At 41.4% G+C, this 16,442-nt stretch overlaps 1 protein-coding gene and 1 long non-coding RNA gene across 5 annotated transcripts in view; both read right to left on the bottom strand.

The window, feature by feature from the left end:
• Positions 1 to 6,575, bottom strand: part of ddr2l (discoidin domain receptor family, member 2, like) — a 28,317-nt gene extending 21,742 nt beyond the window's left edge. For 2 of the 4 annotated variants that reach the window (XM_088008593.1, XM_088008594.1), the window contains exon 1: positions 5,822 to 6,575. The gene's annotated coding sequence lies outside the window, so the exon portion shown is untranslated. The remainder of the gene's footprint in view (positions 1 to 5,821) is intronic. The other 2 variants (XM_015013710.2, XM_088008592.1) reach the window with 1 other exon arrangement.
• Positions 6,576 to 7,455: 880 nt separating this feature from the next.
• LOC106934052 (uncharacterized) lies at positions 7,456 to 14,692 on the bottom strand. Its single transcript, XR_001421625.2, has 3 exons — positions 14,539 to 14,692; positions 13,645 to 13,692; positions 7,456 to 7,736 (listed from the first exon to the last, which is right to left on the bottom strand). It is a non-coding gene; the product is annotated as an uncharacterized LOC106934052 (long non-coding RNA).
• Between the last annotated feature and the right edge of the window lie 1,750 nt (positions 14,693 to 16,442).

Here is a 16,442-nt window from a genome sequence, read left to right as displayed (position 1 = left end):
TCAGGGGAAGTTTTTTAAGACGCATCAAACATGTTTTCATTTCTCCTTCAGCTGGACTGAACCAAACCAACCAGTCAGAGAAGATAACGACCAGATGGAGATAAACTTGACAACCCAGTGGTTTCACCAGGCAGGTTTAGAGGCAGATCCTTTTGGTGGTAAATAAACTCATCTTTAACTTCCAGCTGTTCAGAGGTTTCAGCTGACTTTACGTGTCCTGAAGCAGAGTTTAAGTCAACGTGTCCTGGAGTGAATGCTGCCCTGCTGATGCTTTGTCTTTGTGGGTCGGTGCTGCTGCTCTGATTATGCAACAGCAAACAGTTTGTTCCAGATGTGCTGAATGTGGGAGGCTGTCAGCCAAGAAGGAGTTCCAGCTGTTGGACCAGAACAGGAAGAAAACGTCCTTATAAAAAACACAAACAGATTCTCTTATCAAACTCTGAAGCAGAAACGTTCAGATGTTCTCAGCGTGAAAACTTTCTGCTTCAGTTTCTCTTCTCCATAAAAGTGATTCTCATATTTATGGATATGCTAATAAACGCCTGAGGAGGCAGACATGTTGGAGGGAGATTCATGTTTTAAAGTTTCAGATAAACGTTGAGGCGTTAACCAACCGCAGCTTTAAATCGTTTCCCTGGAAACCAAAAACAAATCAGAGGTTCTGTTCTTTATTTGGGTCAGGCTAAAAATATACCAAAGATTATTCACTTATGTTGGTAACTTTACATAAACCAATGATGCTTCCATTAGTTGTTACTGTATCAGATCCACAATTTAAATTAAAATCAGATATCTGATGAATTTTAGCTTTTAGACGGGAAAATATTTAATTTTAATTTAGAGAAATGTTGGAAGTTTGAGTTAAATGACAAAACGGTTTTCAGGTATTCTTGTGTTTTCAGAGGGAAGAACGATGCAGAGCAACATGGAAATGAAAACCAGGAAGTTTAAAAATGACTTATGGCTCCAGCATTAAGTATCGTTTCACCCTAAAGACACAAGAGACGTCCAGTTCCAGTTTCATGTCCTGGACGACTCAGAAATCATGTTTAAAACAGCAGCAGAAGTTTTAGGAATTATTACTAATAAATGAACGTTGATATTAAAGTTAACCTGTTGAGGTAAAACTGCTTTGACTCTGACTGAATTTATGTCCATCATTAAATGGACGGTCAGATTCTGACGGTTTAGTTAAAGACTCTGAGGACAAACAGCAGATCCTGTCCTGGCTTCATCAGATCGTTACATTCTCCTCATTCATGATTTCACTGCACACACTAAATGGCTCAAAATATATACATTCATATTCAATAATGATCTATGAATGACCCAGTGTATTGAGTGTCATCCCTGCAGAGCGCCACCTGTGTTACATTCAGGTACAACCTGAAGAAAAGCCCAAGAACCAGGCAGCCTGGCAGCAGGTCGAGTTCCTTCAGTTCATGAACTGAAACTGAGCAGTCAGTCAGTCAGACTGCAGCCTGAGTTCCCCTTCAGTTCCTGCTCCAGTTTGGGTTTGGGCAGCGACCCGAGACGGCCGGCCTGGCATGGAGAGCTGAAACCTTAGAGGAGGCCGTCCGGCACCGAGCCGCTCACTGGGTCAAAGCTGAGCTGCAGGAATGTGCAGAATGTGCAGAATGTACACATTCTGCATATCCCATGTTAAATCAAGGATTTGCATGTTAAATCAAATCCCGATTTAACATGCAGGGATTTGAACCGACACCACATGAATCAGACCCACCTGGGAACCTGAGCGTGGAGACCCAAAGAACCCCAACAGAACCAGAGACTGGTTCTGATGGGACCACAAACTGAGCTGCTTCACATCCAGCTGAGGTGAACATGAAGCTGCTCAGGTTGAGGAAAGTTAAACGGTAAAACTGGCTGGATGTGTCAAAGGTTTCTGATAATTATTAGTTATAGTTTCTGACAGGCAGCAGGTGCTGGAGATCTGCTGGAGGTCAAGAGGTCACTCCTCTGTGACAGAGTGAGGCTGAGAGCATGCCGGTCCAGACAGACCAGAGTTTGGTTCCGTCTCACCATGAAGAACCTCACCATGCTGTCCAGAACCGGTCAGAACGACACTGCAGTCAGCATGATGCTGCCACTTCCTGTCCACCAGCAGTTCCTCCTCCAGCCCAGCGCCAGCAGCTCGCCTCAGACCGTGACCTCACATCCTGCTGTCAGACGACATCAGCATGCTAAGCTAGCACGATGAGGTTAGCATGTCAACAGGCCCCGCCTCATCCCACACTCTGACTGTTCCCATGGCAACAAGCCTGGGAGAAGACAAGTGGAGCATCCAGGCTCAGGATGATAAATGGGCGCCTCTTCATCCAGAACACCGGGTGTTCCAGTTCCACTGGGTTTCTCTGACCAAACAGAGACGCCCCGGCCTGAAGCCGGATCAGAACCGCCGACCCGCTCAGAGAACTCACTGCTGGGATTCAGACAAACAGCTGATGCTAAATAAGGTTTGTTATGGTGATGATGAGGAGGAGGAGGAAGGAGTCCAGATGAGCCTCAGGCTCCATCAGAACCAGAACACAAACAGAACCTGTCAGTGGAGCCGCTCTGAGGCTGCAGACGCGTTTCCCTCACAGCGTGATGATGAAACGTTTCAAACTTCCAGACGTGGAGCTGCTGAGTCAGCAGAACGCTCCGATAACAGAAACATCTGCAGCCGCTGACAAAGAACCCGATGAGGAACCAGGAGAAACGAAACATCCCAGAAACACCAAACCACAGAGAAACGAGGAAATAATTCATGAACAGAATCAGAACAGGTTTAACCTGCATCAGCCTGAGCAGCAGCTCCTCATCCAGGTTCTGTCTGCAGCTCAGAGGTCCAGACCCGGTTCGGACCCGGTTCAGATCCGGTCCAGCCCCGGTCTATACCCGGTCCAGACCCAGGGTTCTAACGCGCTTATATGGAATGACAGGAGTGCCAAAAAAATTTTATCTACTTTAAAACAAATGGAAAATAACAAAAGACATGTAAATAAGCTAATAAATATTTTAAAATTCTATTTAGTATCTAGATGTATTAAAATATTTTTTATTAAATTAAATACATTTATATATGACTTTTATTTATTTATTCTTAACTTGAACAACAAATAATATGTGTTCAATACATTTATTTATTATTAAATTAAAATAATAAATAATATCACTAAAAATCTTTTGTCCAATTATTATTTATTTTATTTTGGGTTTATCCTTTTCATTGTATTGCACTTAGTTCTGATGATGTTATTTTGATTGATTAAAATATACATAACAATAAACAAAGATGTTTTTATTTGTAAATGTATTCATACATTTATTAATACGTTTATCTCTGTCCAATTGTTTTTGTATTTTGACTATTTTTTATTTCTGTCTGGAGTGAAAGTGAATTCTGTGTTTAAACCATGAAGATCGTTCTGGTCAACCTGTTCCACTTCCTGTTTCACTCCATCACTTCCTGTTCCACTCCATCACTTCCTGATCCACTCCATCACTTCCTGTTCCACTCCATCACTTCCTGTCTGTACTTTCACGGGTCAATCGGCCGACCCGTCTGCAGGTCTGGATCTGGATCTGATCGTCCTGCTGCAGCTGATTGAGTCCAAAGATCTGATGTCAGAATATAAATTCATAAAACAGAAAATATTCCTCCTGCTATCAGAGAGTCTGAACATTTTGACTCTTCTCTCTACCAGAGGATCCTCCAACAGATCGGAGCTTTATTCAGCCAGCCAATAGGAACACAGCAGGCTGCAGCAGGTTTAAACTAAAATTATTTGATCAGATTTACAGAGAAACTGAATCAAATCTTTAGTTTGGATCAAACAGTATCATCTAACTCTGATGTTTTTTCTGGCCCTAGTGGCTTTTATTTCAGAGTGAAGTGACAGGAAAGGAGCAACAAGAGAAGGGGAAGACATGTGGCAAAGGTCACCAGGCCGGGAATCGAACCTGCGACAGCCACTGATGACTAAGGTCTCCATATGTGGCTGGTGCTGAACCTCTGCACCACCACAGAGCAACTGAACGCTGATATTCATGAGAATAAAGTTCATATTAGAGTTAAAAATGCTTCTCAGGAACCCGGCTGGTTGAAACCTGCAGGTTTCCATGGAATTAATAACTTTAATAACTGGATCAGATTAGAGATTAAGGAGGCTTTGAGGTCTCAGTTACCATGACAACCAGCGCAGAGGTCAGACTGTGTGCTCAGAAAGAACATGAAGCATAAAGAGCCAACATGGGAAAGACAGGAGAACATGCAGCTGTTTGGTTCTGAGTCAGAGCAGAACCAGGAGCCACATCGCCATAGCAACCAGTGGACTCCATCAGCAGGTAACTGGATGTGTAGGGTGATACCATCCATCCATCATCCATCCATCCATCATCCATCCATCCATCATCCATCATCCATCCATCCATCATCCATCCATCATCCATCCATCCATCCATCCATCCATCCATCCATCCATCATCCATCCATCCATCCATCCATCCATCATCCATCATCCATCCATCCATCATCCATCCATCATCCATCCATCCATCCATCCATCCATCCATCCATCATCCATCCATCCATCCATCATCCATCCATCCATCATCCATCCATCCATCATCCATCCATCATCCATCCATCCATCCATCCATCCATCCATCATCCATCATCCATCCATCCATCATCCATCCATCATCCATGCATCCATCCATCCATCCATCCACCATCCATCCATCCATCCATCCATCCATCCATCCATCATCCATCCATCCATCCATCATCCATCCATCATCCATCCATCCATCCATCCATCCATCATCCATCATCCATCATCCATCCATCATCCATCCATCATCCATCATCCATCCATCCATCCATCATCCATCCATCCATCCATCCATCCATCCATCCATCCATCATCCATCCATCATCCATCCATCCATCCATCCATCATCCATCCATCCATCCATCATCCATCCATCCATCCATCATCCATCCATCCATCCATCATCCATCCATCCATCCATCAGCTGTTTCTGTCTCCATGTTTTTTCTGGTCTGTTTGTATTAACCTGGATCTGGTTCTGGTTCTGCAATCGGATCAGAACCGTCTCTCAGTGAGAGTTTGTTCTGCTTCTGTTTGTTCTGCTGGTAAAGATAATAAACCCAAACATGATCCAGAACCAGCACCGGGTCAGAACTCAGACCCGACCTGCAGAACCTGCAGAGCTGGTTCTGGAAGAACAGGAAACAGAACCAGCAGCACAGCAGAACCCGTCACACAGAACCCGGTTCCTGCAGAACATCCAGCAGGAACAGGAGGATCTGCACCGCTGTTGTCATGACAACGTCCCAGCATGCAGTCTGGTTCCTCAGTGGACTGAACGTCCAGATGGTCCAACTGCAGCGGATCAGAACCATCAGAACATCGGAACCGACCTGAAACATCTGGAGTTCTGCAGCTGACTGAGAACAGAATGAATGGACCGGATTAATAATCCAGATTATTCCAGATGTTCTGTTCTGGATCAGCTGCAGGTCCAACAGAACCATCCAGCTGCTGCTTGTTTCTAACTTCCATTAAAACCTCTGAAAGGTTCGGGTTTCGGTCCGGCAGACCCGGTCCAGTCTTTGCTCTCCTGCTGGGAAGGATTAGTCCCAGTTCATGGAGCGGATCTGGATAATTCCTGGAAAACCAGCGGGTTCGGTTCAGAACAAAGCCCAGAGTTCCGATGGTCTCCTGAAGGCCTCATCTGATCTCAGAACCCTCTGGGTCCGGTCGGGTTCGGGAGGTTCGGGACTTTTTACCTGTTTTCCGCTGTTTCTCTCCGGGTCCAACGCAGCAGCTTCACAGCTTCTCCCCGGCTCGGTTCGGCTCGGTTCGTGTTCCCTCACTGGGTCATGGTGGGGGAGTCGATCCGTCTCTTTAACTCCCGGCGACTTTCCGAAAAACTCCTGATTTGATCAGATTCGGCTGGTTTCGGAACAATCCGTTCGGATCCAGAAAAATCCGATCAGCTCCGAAGACAAAAAAAAGTTTCTGTGTTTTTACATCACATCCCGTTTCCGAACCGGAGGAGGAGGAGGAGGAGGAGGAGGAAGGCAACATAAGCCTCTGACTCTGTGACATCTGAGAAGTTCTGCAGAGGAGCCTAAGAAGGGAACTACGGAGGGAGAGAGGGACAATTCCACCCCTTCCTCCTGGTTCTGGTTCTGGGATTCAACCACACGGTGAAACATTTTTGGGTCCCCTCATACATTTCTTCTTTTTTCTCTTCTTTTCATTTTTCTTCTTTTCTTCTTCTTAAACAAAAATAAAATACATTTTTCAGATGATTTCTTGTTATTGGGAAATAAATCCGTCTAAGCCAGAGGTCTTCAACGTGAGGATTGCGACCCCTAGGGGTGTCGCGGCGGTACTGCAGGGAGTCGTGAGATTTCTAATCAGCCCCGGAGCTTTTTTTTTATTTTTTATTTAAAGTTATGTCTCTAAATACACATTACTATAAAAACAGCATGAAACTAATTGATAAAAGGAGGCATGAATTAATGTATTTCAGAAATAATAAACAGATTCAGTGAACAAATATCAGTTCATTAAATTAAAAGTTGTGTATTTTAAGTTAAAATAACGCAGAATGTTCATGGCAATATTAATCCATCGCTGCTGTTTTCAAACTGAAGTTGAAAATTAAAACAGGAAATAAAGAAGTTGTCTGATGAATGATGGAGAAATTCTGCAGGTTCAAGTTTCATTGGATCCTTGTTCATTTGGAAACATAAAAACTGTATTAATGGCTAAAGTTTTTCAGAAAAATAAATTCAAATATTATAAACAGAATCATATTGACCTTTTAATCCCCAAAAGTCTAATGTAAATATTTAAGATGTTTTTTCAGAAACAGATCCTGACCTGCTGACCGAAGCAGCATTTCACTGAAGTAATTAGCTTTAATTAACTCTTCATTTAATTTGCCCTAATTGAGGAAATAAATAATATTCAGCAGTTCTTGGTTTCTTTGAGCCAAACAGCAGCGATTCAATTTTATGTGCTAAAATGCATCAAGTTATTTCCTGAACAACAAAGATAAATTATTATTTCAGACTCAACTTTATAAAAATGTTTGATTTGGTGAATTTAAATATTTGTTTTGACGAAGCAACACTGATGTCAGAGGAAGTTTTTGCAGCTGATGTTGAACTTTTTAAACATTTCTGACCTAATGTTAGCCTCTTATTGATGGTTTAAATAAACTTCTGTTTGCCTGAACTGTTTCTTTATGCAAACAAAACTTTATTTTCTTTAATACTCATCAACAAAACCACTGGGAAACAGCAATAAATATTTTCTGTAAAGTTTCTGTGAAGTGTAGAAGTCTCATATTGTAAATTATATATAAACCCACAGGTCTGAGAAACATGACGATGGAGAAACGCCGCAGTGGGAATTTAAGTTTTTTTATTGATGCAGTTTAAGGTGAAGGTCAGTTTCACCTTCCAGTTTTATTTCTCTTATTTTCAGATTTTCCTCTTCAGTCTCTTAGTTTTTTGGTTTCAGGTCTCCTCTCACTTCTCCACCAGGGGGCAGTGTTGTGTTATCTTTAAGCCTCCATTCTTCATCTCCCGGCCTGGTTTCCGTCTCTTCACGCATCACTTCCTCCCAACAGGTCCGTCAGCGGTGAGCGGGGTTGTCCTCAGACTGATGACGCAGGACGTCCCGCTGCTGTGGACACTCAAACAAAGACTGAAGTCAGAGGGAATGCACCACACACACACACACACACATGTTTGTTTTGCTATCTTTGTGGGGACTTTCCATTGACTTCCATTCATTTCTACTCATTTCTACAGCCTAAACCTGACCTTTACCCTTTTCCTAACCCTAACCATCACATACCTAACCCTAACCAACCAAAACTCAATTCATACCTTAGCCCTAACTCTGACCCCTGACCCAAAAACAGGGTTTCCCCTCGTGGGGACCAGGCTCAGGTCCCCACGAGGAGCGATTGGTCCCCACAACGTAGCATATGTCAGGAAAATCGTCCCCACAATGTATTACAAACAAACGCACACACACACACACACACTGAAGGGTCGCCTCCAGCATCAACAGCTACTCTAAACCTCCTGGACCTGAAGGAGACCAGAGACTCTACGGATCTGTAGATCTTCTGCAGGGTTCTGTTCAAAGATCGTCCACTGGTCTGTAGATCGACTGCTCAATCACAAACTAAATCCTGAAACCTTTAGATGAGTCCCAATAGTCCATCACACTTGGAGAAAATGACTGAATAGTTCAGAGTCAAGCCAGATCCGGATCTGATGCAGCTGTTGAAGCAGAAACACATTTAAAGGTCCCAGGACATTCAGGCGGCTGGGACCTCATACCCTGGGGTAAGTGCTTTACCCTGGGGTAAGTGCTTTACCCTGGGGTAAGTGCTTTACCCTGGGGTAAGTGCTTTACCCCGGGGCACATTGACAGACTGTCCAACAGGAGTGAGCAGGATCTCAACCCACATCTTCTGTCCTGTGGCATAACGCCCCACTGAGCCACAGTCCCCAACGGGTTCCAGTTAAATACAGCAGAAAGGTAAAATCATGAATAAAATCATTTTATACGTTTTTACCTCTGGTGTTGAATCTGTTTATTATTTTAAAGTAAATTATTTGAAACTATTATAAAGCTCAGCTGTGAGTCTTTGCTTTATTTGTTTCTGTTCACACTCAGATAAATGCATTAAGGCTGTGGATGGTTACAAATCAGATAAAACCATTTTGGTGACAAACGGAGCCACAGGAACCTGGAGTCCAATAAATCCAGACTGATGCAGGTCGGCGTATGAAACGCTTTGGACTCCGAGGACGGAGGACGACTCCTGGGCAGCTAGTTATCAGGTTGTTTTGTATTATTGTCTGCATTAAGTTCATATAAAACTGTGACCCGGTTTCAAACTGTGGACTGGACCAGACAACCGGGGGAAAGGGGCGGGGCTTGATCAGGCGACCCGCCAACTGGAGCACAAGAAACGACTGAACTGGGAGCTGGACCAGTTCAGCTGAGGACGTCTGCTGATGCTGGAGCAGATCAGAAAGACATGAAGGTCATCAGTCATCAGTGAAACTGGATCTGATCTGCTGGGACGGAAACATGAATCCATGTGGCTGAGAGGCTCTGAGGATAAAAACAATAAAAATAAAGTCTGGTTGCATCAGTGAGGATGCAAATCAAGTCGCATGACCTTTGACATCCAGAGGGAAGTAATAAAACAGGATCAGGGGATGAAAACAGAAAAAAAAACATCTTAATCTGATCCAGACAACAAACTGAAAATGTTTCTAACAGATTATTGAAACATTGCATTAAAAATCTGACATGGAAAACATATCAGGCTTCACACCAACATCATGTTAGAGATCAGTGGAGTCCACCTTTAATCACAGGGTCTAAAATATATAATAAAAAATAAATATATTGTGAAATTTTTAATGTGCTTTAATGTAACATAACATATTTTATTATTCAAATAAAGTTTGATTTTTTTATTAGAGATGATGAATTCATCAACTTCTGGATCCAGTTTATAAAGCATCTGTGCCTTTAAAAGGAAAGAGTCGCTTTGCAAACAAAGAAATGTACTTTCTGTTTAATAGAGATAAAATTATGGACTATATTTAGATCATTTTAATAAAGTTATTAAAAAAGCTTTCCCCCCCTAATTAATAATAAAAATTCAAAATTCTCCATCTGCATCAAACTCCACTGAGGTTCTGGAGACCAACTTTTCATCACTGTGGACCACAAATGGCCCCCGGGCCGCACTTTGGACATCCCTGTTACAGATGATGGGAAATCTGCAGCTCACCAACAGCAGGAAGCATTAACCTACTGCTGCAGCATCTTTCTGCTGCTGCGTTTTTTGCTGCATCATCATCTTCCTGCGGCAGCATCTTTCTGCTGCTGCAGCATCTTTCTGTTGCAGCATCTTCCTGCTGCAGCATCATCTTCCTCCCAGTCCAAGCACAGCTCTGCCCTCCATCGTCCTCCAGCTGTTTGCTGTTTCTTGCCCCAGCAGAGGAACAAAGTTGCTGAAGTTTGTTGGACGTGTTGAACCTGAATCATGAAGGAAGCAGGTTGAGAAGCTTTCAGCTCTGAGGAGGGAAATGTTTGGATGATGGAAGAAGCTCAGACTGCAGCAGAATAAAGAATGAGAGGAGCTGAAAACGCTGCTGTTATCCAACAGGTGGCGCCGGTCCAAACGGCTGACACACTTCATGTCCTCTTTCTGTCTGACTCACAAAGACACGATTCACACTGGAAACACAACAAGTGATATCCTAGAGAGGAAACGGTCACAAGCTCCAGTCTGATGCTGGAAATGAGACAGAGCTGCTGGACTGAACTGGGCCAGAAGCATCAGAACCAGCTGGCCTCCCACTCAGGCCCATTCAGCTGCATGACTTCAGTTCTTCCATTACGTCTGAACAGAAACGGCTTTGCTCTCGCCTCATTGTCCTGTTGGGCCCCCGCTGGCCCCCGACCCGGGCCCCGGGTCAGGCTGCAGGCCCAAAACGAACAGCTTCAGAAAAATGTGTCACAATCAGTAGAAACTAATTTAACTGCAGAGACTCTTTAACGTTATGAACTTTAGTTCTAACTGTAAATGTTAAAAGTATCTTTAAGTTTCTGATTAATGTCATTTTAACAATCTGAAGGCGTTCATTAGTAACTGGACCAAATGGAGCATGAATATTAGAGATGATAAAAAAACTAATAATGTTGCAGAAGTTTGAAACAGAAAAGCACAAAGCAGAACATCTAGAAACATGGATCTACAATCTAGAGCCAGGAGGCGACACTGATGGAAACAACAACCAGTCAGATGAAAAACATCTGTAGTTGTTTGAAACATCTGGAGGTCGGGCTTCCTTTATGAAAACTGGACCAGGATGGAAGAACCCGACCAGAACCCAGACGGTCCTGCCGGTACCCCGGCCTCCTTTCCTCAGGTTTACAGTGAAGCAGCAGCAGCTTTAGTGACGACCAGAGGCAGCGACTTCAGAACCTTCTATGGTTCTGTTCGCAGCGTAAACAGAACTGAGCTGGTTTACTGTTCTGTTGGCAGCGGGTCGGATTCCTGGAGCGAGGAAGAGGAGGCGAACCTTCATCAGTCCAGTCCAAATGCAGCTCCTGCTGAGGAGTCGACTGAAGAAGTGCATGATGGGACGGAGCTGCTGACGTTTAGCGCTGAATGTCTGAGAGAAACTGGATCAGGATCAGGAGGAGATCCAGGATCAGGATCTCCTCCTGATCCTGATCTAAACTCTGATCCAGATCAGAGATGTTGGGTTTTCACTGCTCCATCAGTAAAAACTTTCTGAGTTCATGTGTTATCGTTTTAAAAGGAGGCAGAAAGGAATCTAAAAATGATCAGGACACCTCAAGGAGGTTTTATGATGAAATTCCTGTTGTTCTAATTTAATCCTGGCCTCCATCTGAGCTGCAAAAAGCCCAGATTTCCTCACCTTCAGTGTGAAGTTAACTCCTACAGTCATCTTCATGCAGCCTGGGGAGGTGGAGGAGGACTTCTCAGTAAGCTGGTGATGCATTCGGACGCAGCAGGAAAAGGAGGCGATCTGGACAAAGTCCAGCTGGCTGGCGGCTCAGACAGACGGCCAGAGGAATGAAGAAAGAAAAGAAAGGAGGAAACTTAGGAGTTTGCTCCGTTTTCTGCTGACTGGCAGCTGGAAATAAAACAGGTTTTATCAGAAACCTGTCAGGATGTGTGTGTGTGTGTGTGTGTAGACACAGACAGCCAATAGAGAAAGGAATTTAAAAAATGTAATTAAAAATCACAACAAGGTCATGATCAAAGTTATAAAGAAAACCAAAACACAGCAGGGATCGTTACTAAAATGTCAGACGGTTCAAGGAACATTTCAGGTGAACAAACCTACATCTGTAACAGCTTTGGGATTTTCATGCTTTAATTTTAAATAATAATTTCATAGATTATAAGGCATTAAATTTTTTTGCGCAATTAACTGTATTTTGTTTTTTTACATACAAAAAAACCCCAAAATTTTTTTGTATGTAAAAAAAAAATGTGTTTTTTAGGAACCAGAACCTTTTTATTGTCACTCAAGCTACGTGCGCTAACATCAGCGATGGACGCTGCTTCTCTCGACCCAATGGGGGATCATTTCTGCTTCTAATCGATCTGATTGGACGCTGGAAAACTACAGTTGTATTAAAATGAGTTAGCTTATCAGCAGAGCTATTCAAGCCTAAAATAGCATCTCAATGCTAACGTGTAGCAACTGCACAGACGCTAATGCTAACAACCACAGTTCACACAAAAAATTAGATATATTTCAATTAAAATTGTGATTAATTATTAAATACCCCACAACTGACTTGTTTAAACATGTAATCGAGTCCAACATCTAGTTTTCATTCATTCGGGTTGAAAACATTTAACTTCAAGCTGATGTTTTTTCAGTCTGGTGAAAAGGGAAGTAAAGATGTAAAGAGGATGAAAGCGACGGGAACGTCTGGGTTCACAGGTTTTATAAGGAAGTTCAAAATGTTTTATTCCAAACTTAATAAAACTGAAAAGAGCAACAAAGAAAACATCACATTTAAACCAAAACAGAGACAACTGAACAGGAACCTTAAATACTGAGTTAGAGATGAAAGCAGAACCAAATGTTAGTGGAATAATTTAAAATAAAACATGTTCACAAAATCACTGCATGTGGCCTTTCTGTGGTAAATCAAACAGAATAAATGATTCCACTAGTTCATCTGAATTAGTAAGGCATTTAAACATCTTTAGTAACCAAAAACCAGTAACAGAGGTCATTTAAAGCCATTATTTCTGAGTGCGTGTTAAAGCTGACGGATCTGATGTGTGATTAATGAACAGGAAGTAACTCCTGGACGGTTCGGCTTACATCTCCTCGCCCACACAAACTGTGTTTCAGTCCACTAAGCCTCTTTAACGGGTGGAACCTGTGATGGACTGTAAACTGGGATAAAAACAGCAGCAGAGTCAGAGGAGGAGGAGCAGCAAGACGTGTTTACTCAGAGCGCTCAGTGATTCACCGCAGAGCGGATAAACTGACCTCTGAACATAAACCAGGCCTCTGACTCCACAGCCTGGATTAAACAAACCTTCCTCCATCAACGCTTCTTCTCTTTCTCCGTCTCTAAACCTGCAGCAGGCGGGAACTCCAGTTATGAAACTGTTTAGACAGATTCACCTGCTGGGGAAACACCAACCCAACCTGTCACACGTTTGATTCCCACTAAAAAACTTCAAACTGAACAGGGATTCAGATAAAAAGCTCCATTTATTTATTTATGCACAAATCAACCTCATGACCTCTGACCTTTTGGTATTCCAGGCCTTTAGCTTGTGTTCAGATCCTTTTGGTATTCCAGTAGTGAAACTCACTTTAAATGACCTCGAGGAACCACAAGTTGGAATAAAGCTAACTTTGTTTCCTAACTTATCCAAACAGCAACGCAGAGGAAACAACTTTTCAGGTTCAGATTTATTTCACTTTCTAAAAGTGTTACAGCAGGTAGAAAATAAGAAAGACATAAAAATCAACATGAACGTTACCTGGCAGCCTCAGATCATGTGGTTGTTTTGTCCTCTCAGTCTGTGATGCTGAGATACAGAAAAGATGAAACATCAGCATCTAACAGGAAGGTTTATATCCTTCTGTGTTATGAACATACTCCATACACAAAACTACAATACTTCATTTTAAATACTTCAGGTATCACTCAGTAACTGAAACAGATAAAAACTCTAGGCCTTAGATTGAGTTCATCACAAATGGCTATAATATACCTTTATTTTTTATGAAATTTATTTTATGAAATGACTAAATCTATTCAAAGGCTTTTGAATCTCTAAGCCATGTTAGTTTTTAGTTAGTGCTTTAATTCAAATACCTTTTCTCTTTTTCTTTTGTATTTCTAACTATCAAAATAAAAATCTATTAATTTTTTAAACTACTTTAATAGCTTTTACAATTTTTATTCTGCACAAATAAAATGTATTTTAATATGAAAGCATTTTAGATTTTAACTATCCATTATTTTAACAGAATAGTTTTTTATTCTCTCACTAAAAAGCCGCAACACTGAAAAGGTGTAATGCTCCTTTAATGCTGTGTGCGCCATCTCTTACTCACGGAACGAGATAACAATATGGTTTCTCGGGTTTTTGCAATAATCCATAAAAATATCAAATTTAAATATAAAGAGACCAAAACAAAGTCCTTTGTGTGAGAGAACCATTTCAAAAAGTTTAAAATACAACCAGTTCAAAGTGAATTCAGCAGCTCTTCAGCCGTTTACTAGCTAGCTGTTAGAAAAATGTCGCGTTTTCTACTCAGTGTTAATCACAAACTGCATAACGTGACTCACCAGTTCACTTCTGACTCAATAACTTTTTCAACTCTAAGAGGTAAATATTATATATGCATCAAAATACATTTTTACTGACCTGTGATGCAGAAAACTCGACACACACGGTGAGTTTCTGTTGGCATCTAACAGGAAGGTTTATTCTTCTTCTATGTGCCCAACCTTCTCTATGTGACAGTCGCCCCCTAGTGGCTCTATGTGGAATCGTTAAGGATAAGGTTATTCAGGTCTGAATAACTGATTTCATCCTGTCTCAGTTTTAATGGATGTTTTAGTGAAAACATCTATGATCTGTAGATTATATATTATTAATTAAAAAAAACCATTTTATTCCTTATCACAAGAAAATCTGATAATTATTCTCATCACTTGAGATAAATTTAAAGAAAAAAATCTGGACTGAGGTTCCTGTCTGTTGTTTTAAACTTTCTAACTTCCTGCCTGTAATTTTCCACAGAGCTGATTTGTGTCGCTGCAGGCTCAGCGGTGAAATCAGCTCCAGCTTCAAGTTTCATCCTGAGTTTTAAAAGCCCAGCGTGAAAATCGAAGGCGTGAGTTTCTGTTGCGCCACACGTTGAACTGTTTCTCAGGTTGTGCCAACATTCCTGCCGTTCCTCTGCGGGTTTACGGCAGCTTGTCTCTGAGTTTAATGAGACTGGAGCCAATTTATCAGGACAGCTCCAACACAAAATGTTTCTGACACAGAAACTGATAGAAAAACCTCTGAAGCAGCATTCCTTTATAGAGAACAACAATGAACAACAGCTGCTCGTAAAATTCACAGTTTTTATGTTAGAAACACGTCAGACGAAGAAAGAAATCATTAGTTAATAAAAGAAACGAGGAATAAATAGAATCAGATATCTATTATGGGATTATTTGCAGTCAGTGATGTAAAAGTGTCACCTTAAACATCAGAGTGAAGTTAAATTGGAAAACTTTGGGGTTTTTATGCTTCTGTTGAAGAAGATGAGTAAACGGATGCTGAAGCAATAAAAAGGGAAGGAAGTTAAAGACGGGCAGTTTGTCACTCATCTCCATTACCAACCATTTCATCACAGGAGGTTCGCCTTCATCTGATCAAAGTAAACTCTTTATGTGTTCAGGGAGTGTTTCTGTGGGCCTAAATGACTCAGGGTCTGTTGGTGTGGCTGTTTGTAACGGTGTTTCTACCTGCTTTTACGGGCCAAACCTCACTTTAAACTGCTGCTGTTGTGTTTGTCGACATGGAAACTATCGAGGTCATAGTTCAAATGTAATCACACTCTGTTATCAGATCTGTCACCCTGGTTAATAAAGCTGATTTTCTTTGGTCAGGGTTTTGGGTCTAATCTGACTGATTTTATGTATTTAATCCTTTATTTAACCAGGTAAAATAAATAAGTTAAGAAATTTGCCTGGCAAGTGGCAATGACCTTACGAGGAGAAGGAGAGGGGTGTAAAATAAAAATACTGAGTTACACAAATTAGACAAAAAAACCTAAAAATCAATAAACAAGAAGTTAGTTGTGGTTTAGTTTTGGTTAACTCATTTGTTTTAAACCACATTTATACTAACTTTGGACTGAACTAAGTAGTTTAGAACAGAACTAACTAAACCAAATAATTTAAATTATTCCAGTACTAAACCAAAACTAATTCAGTTTCAGGCTAAAACAAAACTGGTTCTTCAAAGACCTGATAAAAATCACACCTGTCTCAGATCAGTTTGTGCTGACTAGACGGTTCAGTTGGTTTTGGTTTAACTAACTATGGTTTGTTTAGATAGAAAATACCTTAGACTGTAAAATATTTCATTTAGCAAACCAAAAATAATCTGATTTAACTCTAATCTAGTTTACAGGATGCTGTGAAGTTCAAACAGTTCAAACTATTCCAGTCTTTATAATTTGCTCTTTGGTTAAATTCTGAAAACTCTTAAAATATTTGGATTTTCAAACGTAGGTCTTTCTGTTTATAGACTCTTTATTTGTCTGATTATTT

This window comes from Poecilia mexicana, unplaced genomic scaffold, assembly GCF_051168715.1.
Source record: "Poecilia mexicana isolate PSO_F unplaced genomic scaffold, ASM5116871v1 scaffold_9, whole genome shotgun sequence".
NCBI classification, from domain to species: Eukaryota; Metazoa; Chordata; class Actinopteri; order Cyprinodontiformes; family Poeciliidae; genus Poecilia; species Poecilia mexicana.
The sequence above is the reverse complement of the archived record's forward strand: the minus strand, read 5'-3'. Positions and strand labels throughout refer to the sequence as shown.